The sequence below is a fragment of the Pteronotus mesoamericanus genome, unplaced genomic scaffold (genome assembly GCF_021234165.1).
Source record: "Pteronotus mesoamericanus isolate MK-2021 breed Mesoamerican mustached bat unplaced genomic scaffold, CSHL_Meso_final contig_101, whole genome shotgun sequence".
Lineage (NCBI taxonomy): Eukaryota > Metazoa > Chordata > Mammalia > Chiroptera > Mormoopidae > Pteronotus > Pteronotus mesoamericanus.
The window spans coordinates 18,830,849-18,841,955 of record NW_026555001.1 but is presented as its reverse complement, the minus strand read 5'-3'; positions in this window follow the sequence as shown (position 1 = coordinate 18,841,955).

Below are 11,107 nucleotides of genomic sequence, written 5' to 3'. Positions count from 1 at the left end.
ATCATGGCTTATGCCTTTAAACCTTGTTCTAATGACTGGTCCTTTCAGTCACCTGTCAATAGTTCATTTCCTCCAGACGTGAGGTCACAGCTTTTTTTAACTCTAGGTCTTCCATGGAATGAAAATACCTAATATCCAGCCAACTTTTTAGAGCCTATTATTTGTTGAACATTTTTCCTAATGTTTTCCTGTATAATGTTTTCTAAAATTCCTTATCCCTGTGTGGCTAGTTTTCTCTGTTTTTTAACACTCATCCATAAACTCCCATTAGACTTGGTCTATGCTGACTTTCAACTGGCTTTCACGAAATTGGGTGTTCATGTATTGATCGTTCAGAAATGCCCCGCTTGGTTGCAGGGCAAGCCAGTAAGTGAAAGAGCTTCTATCTTTGTTTCTATTTTGAATTGCTGGTCTGTTGATATTTCTATATGACATGTTGGAGTGTGGTTTCTTTTTAACTAGTCTTTTTGGGTAGAATGCAGTAGATCACATCAAGTCAACAAAGTTTGCTTGCAACACCTGAAAATAATAGATAACATAAATATTCTATTTTTTAGATTTTTAGAGATTTTTAGAAAAGATTTTTATTTATTTTTAGAGAGAAGGGAAGGGAAGGAGGGAGAGAAATATCATGCATGGTTGCCTCTTGCTCGCCCCCTAGTAGGGGACCTGGTCTGCAACTCAGGCATATGCCCTGACTGGGAATCAAACTCACGACCCTTCTTTGGTTTGCAGCGGGCATTCAACCCACTGAGCCACACCAGCCAGGGCTAAATATTCTATTTTAAAAGATGTAAGAGAGGTGTGAAAATATTGAGATCCTGATGAATTAAAATTGAAAGCGGGATATTTGTGGAGTTAACATTCACTGGCCATTTTCTCTCTCCTGAAGGCATTTGCCCATTCTAGACATTGGCCAGACTTGAGCTGGCAGAGGAATTCTGCTGAAGAAAAGAGAAAACAGTGTGCCTGTTAGAGATTTGCACAGGCTGGTGAAAGACTAGAATGTATGGAGCCATCAAAATACAGCTTTCCCCACAGAGCATTTGCTGAGTTCTGGGTAGCATGGAGGTTTGGGGCAACAGACTAGAAACTTCTTAAAGGCAGCAAGAAATCTCTTGCGGTCTCATAGTACTTTAAAAATAAAGTCTAACCAGAAGGACTCAAACTATAAGGAGGCTCTCCTGAAGACTGTGGGCAGGAAATTAAAGAGCTAAGATTAAACTCTGCAGGGCAAAGGTGAATCTCTGTCTTCCAGAGCTAAATCAAGCCCCCAATCCACATTCTAAACAAAAATTCATCCTAGGTGAACAGAGACTTGATAATACTAAAGCCCAGCGCAGAACATTCTAACCTCTAGCTGTGCAGATTAGTTGCTCACACTCTCTGCCTAACAGAGAACAGTATGGATATTTTCTGGAGAAAAAGAGGCATCATTCACAGTCTGTGCTTCTTTGTACCACAAAATGTGGAGTTGAGAAAATGTATTAGAAAATCAAGACAAAAGACAGACAATGGAAAGCAGACCCCTAGGACTCTAAATATTGGTTTTAGCAGACAAGGTTGTTAAAATGACTATTTTAAACATGTTATCAGTCTTAGTGTTTATTGAGCCTCTTTGATATCTCTCAATATTCCTGGAATTTTTTCTTATTCATTATCATTTTACATAGTACCTCTTCACCACTGTTGCCTCTGGAACTCTGATTAAATATAATATGGATGTTATTATTCTATCCAGTCTATGTAACATGTTTTGAGTTTGGGTTTTTAATTTTATTTTATCTGTTTCTCTTCCATAAGAGTACATGCTTCTTTAGGGCCTAGACTGACTTTTTTTTTACTGCTGTATCTCTAGGTCATTAAGAATTTATTTAATAAATTCTACAAACCATTCTGATTGGAGGAAAATAATGCCACTGGAAATATAAGAATAAAATATCTGTATAAAATTCTGAACAATATATACAAAAAACTCAGTTATACGTATAACATTAAGAAATTAAAACCATCACACTATAATAAAGATTAGAAATGTGTCTATTAAGGAAGGAATAAATAAAATAATAGTTAATATATAGTAAAGGCTTACTCTGTACTTCTATCTATTACCTTTCAATATATTACTCTTCCCTGGGTTAGTAATATTATTACTTAGCATAACTTTGGAACTCTAATTTACAGCACATATATAAAATGAAAAGAATTAATAAAATCAATTATTTGTACATATAGTTTTCAATCCAGAAAAATTTGGATTATCAGCTGAAAATCCATTAAAATTAATGAGTTAAGTAAAGTAGTTGAGTACAAAATTAATTAAAATAATTTCACATACTTGCTATATTTGTTTGGAAAATACATTGAAATTATTCATAACAGATTCAAATAACATAATGGGACAAGTTTAAATAAAACTTATGGGAACTATGTGTAAAATGACAAAACAAGGTAAAAATTTTGTTGAGACAGTAAAGAAAGAAGGAAATGGTGAACTGTACATCTCTGGTTAAGAAGGCTAGATCTTATCAAGATAACGTTTATTTTGAAATTTATTTATTACAGTGTTTCCAAGCCCTAATGCACAGGACATTGATTAGGGTAAGTCAATATGGATGACATAGAGACACATACAAATACACACAGATGCACGTAGTTCATGACAAAAATGTTTAGGAAATGCTACTATTCTTTTTTGATATTGGATAATCCTATAGAAATTCAGCTGCTGGTAGTTTTCTATGGTAGATATTCTGCCCATAAGTATATCTACAATAAATAGTTTTGTTTCACCACAACTTATTGTAATACTTGTCTTTGTCTTATTAACATTTCTATTCAAGTGATATAAATGCATATCATTTTATGAGAAAAATGTACATATTAAATGTATTAGAGGATGAAATATAGCCCACAGCCCGCCATCTTTAGGCTGGAATCCAAAAGCCCAGTCATAATGCATCTCTCCAAAGAAATATTCTAGGTCATTTCAAAGAATTGCATAATAACTGCATAGTGCTAACTCCAATAACTCTGAAAACATAAAACAAGAGCTTTCCCCCCTTTTTGAAGCTGACAGTGAGTAGAAGAAAGCTAAGTAGAAAAAGAAAAGCCACAACAGCCCATTGACTTCTGTAATTTTGTTTTACTTGCTCTTTTGTTTTCTGAGTTAACTGGCTGCTCATGTTACCAGTTCTGCAAAAAGCTAAAGAGTTAATCTGGTGACAGATTAACGTTTAGTGATTTGATCAGTGGATTTCCCCAAAGAAGGTCTATGCGCTAACAACATTCTGCCAAAGGAAGGGAAGCAAAATGAATGTACAGTGTTTTTTGCCAAAACAAAGCAAAGAAGGCCAACAGCCCCATTACTTCAGGGTAGGAGAGGGGGAGCGTGTTTGTCACAGCACCTCCATCAAGACACTACAACTTATCTCTGTAACAGACATGGGAAGACATGAAAGTCCTATGGGCGGTCTACACACCAACTTCTTCAATAACACGGCCATGAAAAAGGCCACCTTTAGTTTGACTTTCATAATTCATGCAGTTCCTTTCACGGCAAGGACAAAATATTTGGAACAAAGTATTATCAACAAGCCCTGTCCTCCAAATGTGGCCTTGCAAAAGGGAGACATTGTTGCCTTAAATTTGAAACCAGCTCTTTAGAGTCAGTCTCTGGGATTCTTAGAATTATAATGAACAAAATGGCCTCTTCATTGGAATATATCAGGGAGATTATTCAACTCATAACGGTGGGATTTTTCCTTATGTGAGGACTAGAGATGACAGTCACATTGCCTCGGATGTGTTCCCTGGAATAGGCTTTACCCATGAAGAACTCCAGACCTCTGCAAACAGTTCTGAGGCGAGACAGCAGAGGACTACAGCCAGAATGTGCCCATCAAAACAAAGCTATTATCAAAAAACTAAAGGCAAGAAGTCTTGATAAGTATGTCGGGAAATTGGAAGCCTTGCATACTGTTGGCAGGAATGCAAAATGGTATAGCCTCTTTGGAAAACAGTATGGAGATTCTTCAAAAGATTAGAAATAGAACTATGATTTGATCCAACAATCCACTTCTGGGTATTTATCCAAGAGAATTGAGATCAGGATCTCATAGAGATATTAGCATTCCTATATTCATTGCCACATTATCCACAATTGCCAAAATGTAGAAATAACTATGAAAATAACCTAAATGTTCATCAACAGAGGAGAGGATAAAGAAAATGTGGTAAATACATACAATACAAAACTATTCAGCATGTTTTAAAAAGTAAATCTCATGTTGTTCAACAAAGTGGGTGAACCCTGAGGACATTATGCTAAGTGATAAGCCAGTCACACAGAAACAAATACTGTGTGATTCAGCTTACATGAGGCATCTAAAATAGTCAAATCATAGAGTCAAAGAGTGGAATGGTGGTCACCAGGGGCCGGAGGGACAGGGAAATAGGGAGTTACTAATTAACACGCATAAAGTTTCAGTCAAGCCAGACAAATAAGCTCTTGAAATCTGCTATACAACATTGTACGTATCATCAACAGTAATATATTGCATATTTTAAAAATATGTTAAGAGGGTAGATTTCCCGTTAAGTGCTCTTATCAGAATAAAATAAAATTTAAAAGGAAAAAAGCTCTCATTTGCCCCTTTACGTTAATCAATACCCAGAAGTGGTTTTCAAAACAGGCAGCTCTGCGTTGCTCTCCCAAAACCTTTTCACACCTTTCACTCCTCCCGATGGAGAATGTTCTTCTCCTGATTGCAGCTTTCTGTAGCCAGAGGGCCCTGCGGATCCTTCCTCTCCTTACTTTGTACCTCCAGCTGGGCAAAGTTTATTCTGTTTTATGTACCATAATCTGTCATGGCTGATTTTGTTATAACAAGATCTGAACAGATGGGGAATGGTTTACTCAAGAATTACTTGCAATATGAGTGACCTATAGAAAAAATTGGAAACTGGAATGCAATCCTGCCATAAAATCCCAAACTCGTTATCCTCCCGGCAGGATGCCCATGTATCTCACCCCCACGTGAAGGTGTTAATGACTAATCCAGAGACCTATAAAGGAGTCCAGTCCTCTGGCAAACAGCACATGTACAAACAAAGGAACAAGACAGCTACAGAGAAAGGGAATGACAACTCATTGTCATAACTTGTCTTTCTGATTTTTTTCCTATCATGTGGCATATATTTAAAAGATGCAAACACGATCAGTTAATAATGAAATGGAAGTGCTACACATAAAGCAATTTCCTTAGAACTGGAAAATCTCCAGAAGTAGACAGATTTCCATCAGCATTTAATAAACTTTTTTAACACCTACTGAGTCCAATTTCATAGTTCTTCAAAGTTCTTGCTAAGCATAATGGGGAAGATAATCAGAAACTCTTACGGACAATAGACTGTCTGAAAAGAGTATTAAAAAAAGAGATCAGGCAATGAGGGCACCATTAATCCTCTAATCCAACTGCCCATATTTATATTGATTTTACCCAAAAAAAAATGGCACTTTACATTGCTAATGCCTCCACTGCCACTCCAAAGAGACCATACAAATAAATTTTAAAAACTTTCTCTGCTTAAAGTTCTCTGCAGTTTAGGATGTTTTACAGCACATGTTCAATTAGAGCAAGCCCAAAACCATTTCTACATTTAAAAAATTGCAACATTAACCATATGATCTTTGAACAGCATTTGTGACCCAACTACATATTCCCTGCAGTTCCTAAAATAACATGAGTAGAGAATAGAAAATGAAGAGGAAAAAAGCTCTCATTGTTTTTGTTATTTCATGGGTGTCTTCTCCTTCTTCTTCTTCTTCTTTTAAAAATGTGCTATCCCTTCTATCTACTTGCTCACAGCTTAAGCATTTTTCTAACCTCTACCAAACTTTCTCCAATATATTGAATCTGTATTAAAACTCAGTCATTTTTTTTAATAGAAGGTAAGCATTTGATTGAACAGTGCGTCTATTGTACAGGTAAATTTAATGTTTTGAAGGTCAAGACCACTGACTTTCATCTTCTATAATTAATGCTAAATAACATGAAATAAATGTTAAGTTCCATAGTTAATAGAGTATCGATACCTTGATTTCCTTTTTTATGACCTGATAATTTACATCATGCCCAGTGGGAAAAAAAAAAGAGACTAAGGGATACAGGCCATTTACTGATGGATAGAGCTGAAGCCACTCCTTAGTTTGGGTAACAGCAGATCAGAAGTAGCACCTCATGCTTTCAGCCCCTCTCCAGGGGGCAGCTTAGTCTTCAGAAAAAGCGACAGAAGCTTCAGACTTGTGATCCTTAAATTTTACTTTTGCCCTGCACCCTGAGCGTGGCATGGGTAGGAAGTGTAGGGCATTCGTACTCTGGGAAGTTTTCCCACCATGACTCGCAAACTTTGCCAATCATGACCCGCAGCTGCTTCTAAAATGAGTCACTGGGGTAATAACACTCCACATTTCAACAGTTCTTTATCCCTTTTAGTTAATTATCCTGCAATGCAGAATATGACAATGGTGCTTATTTAAGGGGAAAATGACTGGTTTGCTGAAGTTGAGAAAGTTAAAGCAACTCGCCTCTAGAGCCCTGGCACTTAGCCTCATGTATTCCTGGGATGCGTTGTTTTCTTCCTCTTCTCTCCCAGGTGCCTCAGCCACAAAAACCTTTCCCTTCTTCTCTGTTGCCCTCCATTTACCAAGCAAACTATTCTTTCAGCAAACTTCCCTGTGCTGCATGCCCACCATGAACATCGTAAACACCCGTGAACCATTGGGGGTCATGCAGCTAATGGTCCACGGCTTTGTTTAAAGTTAGAGAAGAGTTCATGGCTTGAACAGATGAAGAAGCTAGAGGAAAAATCCATAGGACGCGGCTGCCGCTTGCCCACCAAGACTTCTCATCGACCTTCCCTGAGCGGGATCGTTTTCCCTGTCTCCTCCATCCACTCCACTGTCTCGCACGCTCACAGCCACACACAGACTGACAACCATACCCATATATACTGCTTTCAGCAGTCCTAACCAAAGTTTTTCCTGACCTTTTTGGTGTGAAACAAATCCAAATTGTTTTTTCTTATTCTTATCAGTAGCTGAGATGGGGTAGAATTCATCAGAATTTTATTAAACAGTGATTAAACAGAAGTAGAGGAGACAGTAGATGACTGCTTCGTCAACCGCCTCTCAGCGAGCTCCCTCTCTGCTTTGTGGAGGGAGTGACCAAGGAAGTTACAGCAGAATTTTCTCAGAATTCTGTGGACTTGAAATTTACTAGTAAATATGGCTGGCAGTTATGTCTTTTATGTGGTGGATGGTTAAATGCAAATCCAGTTCTGCCAATTAGAGGACCACACTCAGAATATAATACCAGTGGGAATATAAGTCAGCAAAAACATCTGGAAAATGTTTTTGGAACATATGGAAAACATATGGAAAAACATATGGAAAAAACATATGGAAAAAAGCATATGGAAAGTGATGTATGGGTATATGTCACATACTCAGTGCTGAGAAGGGAAACGGTTGACTTTGCGTCACGTTGGCTATAAGAAACTTTTTCCAAGGAACAAGTATTATCCTTTGTCCCACGTACCCTGTTTGATCTTTGCCCTGACTCCCTAGATATGGGCACTATTATTATGTGTGTATCTTCCTTTTCTGTTAGTATTTTGCTTGTTTTTTTTCCTTTGTTCATTTTACCTTATATACATAGACATATATTGTTAATACATATAAATGGCTTTGAAAATGTGCTTTAAATAGACATAATTAGTTCATATTTTAAATATTGTTTCAAAACTTGCCTTCTCTCTTTAACGTTATGCTCTCCTCATTTCTCCAAATAAGTAGATGATAGATACAGGTGTATGTACATATACATTTACACATACATAGACAATATGGAGAGAAAGTGAGATGGAGAAGGACAGAGAGAGGAAGACATAAAAGAATGAAGAGAGGAGAAAGGAAGGAAGGGAAGAAGGGAAGGAGGAAGAAGAAAGGATAGAAGAAAGGGAATAAATCCATGACTTTCAAATGCTGTAAAATATTTTTCAGGGGAATATGTCCCATTTCATCAATTATCCTAATGAGTTATCATTATCCCAGTGGTTGAGTTTTAGTCTAATTCCAGATAGTTATTTTTATGGTTGCACACAATGTTTCCATGCTGTGTGTGAGGTATAAGACTATTTTTTCCCTACATTATTTATTGAATAGGTTATCCTTCACTCATCTGTCTTTTTGTAAGTCTGGAAACATTTTTTTTTGCTGTTATTTCTTCAAATATTTTTCTTTCCCATTTTCACTTAACTTTTTCAAACTATGAAAAGTATGTTGGAACTTTCTAGATCATCCTCCATGATTCCTAACTCCTTTTATATTTCTTCCATGTCTTTATATTTGGGGCTACATTATTGATGATTTTCTCAGGTTTATGATCTAGTTCACTAACTTTCTCTTCAGCTGTGACATTTTTCCATTTAACCTATATTGAGTCAGTATTTGTTTTCATTTCAATGGCTAGATTTCTTATTGCTTGAAATTTTTAATTTTGTTTTGTTTTTTCTCTCATCCTATTCTTGTATCAACAGACTCTTCCTTTTTATCACAATAAAAAAATGTACTTCAGTGGTGTGAGTCTAATTTTCTCTGAGTTGAATTCCTTCGTCATTGTTGGCACCTTGAAAATTATCTTTCTCATTTTTTATATCTGCTATGCACTTAAAATGGTACATGTGATCTACTAAGTCAGCTCTTAGCCGATTCACCAGAAATTTACTCTCCCATTGCCAAATTGCAGGATTTGTAGACATGCCAATCATATTCCATTTCCTGCGTCACTCTCTGACTCTCTTGGCCTTTCTGCCTATGAATTGGTACCCTTACATCATTACTACACTGCTTTTATTATAATTACATGATGTCTCCATATTTAAAAAGGCAAGATTTACTCTCCCTTATTGTTTACAATCCCTTGGGTTTTCTTGAACCTTTACTTTTCTGTGAGAATGGAGTTGGAATCTGTTTGTGGTAGATTTAGCATGATTGTAGGACAAACTGTTACCATAGTGCTGATGGCACTATGGCCAATCTCACTAGTAAACTGTCTCATTACTAAATAACAGCCACTGTGCGCTGTTTAAATGGGACTTTCTAGAGCAAACAGTTCAACTTCTGTTCTCTTACTTGGAAGAAAGTTGGCCAGAGCAGCAATGAGGCTGGCAAGCAGGCAGCTGCACATTCCTCCTGTGGAAAGGTCAAGGCTCGAAAGCATCAAGCCTGGAAGCATTAATTCTGTAGAGGAATTATTCCCCTATCCACTTATTAAGGAATGACAAAATCTAGTCTACTTTCCATTAATATTTATAAGCATGCAAGTTGAAGTGGTAACTGAGAATTTTGAACCCAATATCAACTCCCATTATGGGCCTGATTATTGGGTAAAAGAACATTAGGTCAAGAGGTGTGGGAAGTTTATTCCCATCACCGCATCATCCCCTTTCTTCCCTGCACCCATTCAAAGCAGGCACTGGGATACCTCCCAGTAAATGACTGTAAAGAAGGTGCGGTGAGCATGGGGAAGCCAGGTGGAGGCTTTGCTCAGTTCCCAGAGTCTGGTTAATGTCTCACTTCCTGGGAGAGGAGGGAGGAGGGGAGAGTGTCAGGAAGGAAAATGAATCACCACAGCGGATTGTTCATCAATCTTCCTCATGGCCTTTTAGCACAAATAGAAGCAGGTGACTGTGGTAACTCTAACCATGTTACAAGGACAGTGTATTATCACGAAATTACTAATTTGTTGAGGCGACAGTACAATTTACACATCTCCAGTCCCATCTCTAATTGTCTGACACTTATTTGGTGCTGAAAAGCAGCACACAGCAGGAGAGGGTCTGCGAGGCCAGCCAGTCAGCGGAAGGCTTTCAGAAGCCACAATGGGCCTCCTCCTGGCTTGCAGGACTTCACAAGGGAAGGTTTCAAAGGGGAAAAAAGCCTTCTCTCTGATGGAAAAAGAGACATTTGAAACAGAAAACATTGTTTGATAGAGATAATATTAAAATGGGGACAATTTCTGCTTTTTCTTACTTATAAGGCTGCTGTGAGGGAATCTGGAGATCAGAGGAAAGTGCTTTGTCAGCCCGGTGTTGACAAATGTGAGGGAGATGGACATACACGGGGCGCGGGGGGGGGGGGGGCGGGGAGTGGAGGGCTGTGTCCTTCATCAGGCTGGAAGGTCAGCAGATTCTTTAGTTTGTTGAATAATCTACTGACTCCATCCTTCTTTTACCAATCTCTCAAGATCGCTGCCACTTGTCTTTAAAAAAACAAAAACAAAAACAATGAACAAAAATGCCTCTAGATAGTAATCAACCCCAAGCTTTCTCCTTTAATGCCCTCTACATATTTCGCAAGGAATGACAAGGGTAGTGTCAAGATCTTCTATTGTCACAAAGACAAAAGGGAGCCCCACCCTGGATGGATCAAAATCAGAAAGAGTCCAACATGGCGAGGAAGGAGACCACTTTCCCAGTCCCCAAAAGACCACAAAAGTAAAGAGAAACTTGGAATATTCAAGCTTAGAGGGTAAATGCAGACCACAGCCACTTAAGACTGCAAACACATGTTGCAAAGCTGAAACATATTCAAAAACCTCAGAAGGTGAATTCGTTGAATACTTTGTAAAATTAAAATATAACTCTGCGGGGCGGGGAAAAGGAAGGGAAGGGGGAAAAAAGAAAAAAAAGAAAAAAACAAAAAAAAGAAAAAAAGGAAAAAAATAAACTATAACTCTGCTATCAAGAAAATTCAAAATGTCTTTTAGGAGTATAGACACAGAAGGTTAAATGCACGTGTGTGCATACAAAGAATTAACACAAAGTACTACAAAGAAATAATGTGTTTAATCAGCTGTCAAATACATGGTGCACACATATAAACATGCTCTGAGATTTCAGAGAATGTAGAGATTCCTTTCTGCTGGTGAGCAAGCAAGGCTCTAAGGAGGATGGTCAATTAGATAAACCTTGAACCACAAGTAAATAATAATAATAATAATAATAGAGAAAGAGATCAGCATATCAGTTGGGAATATCATTA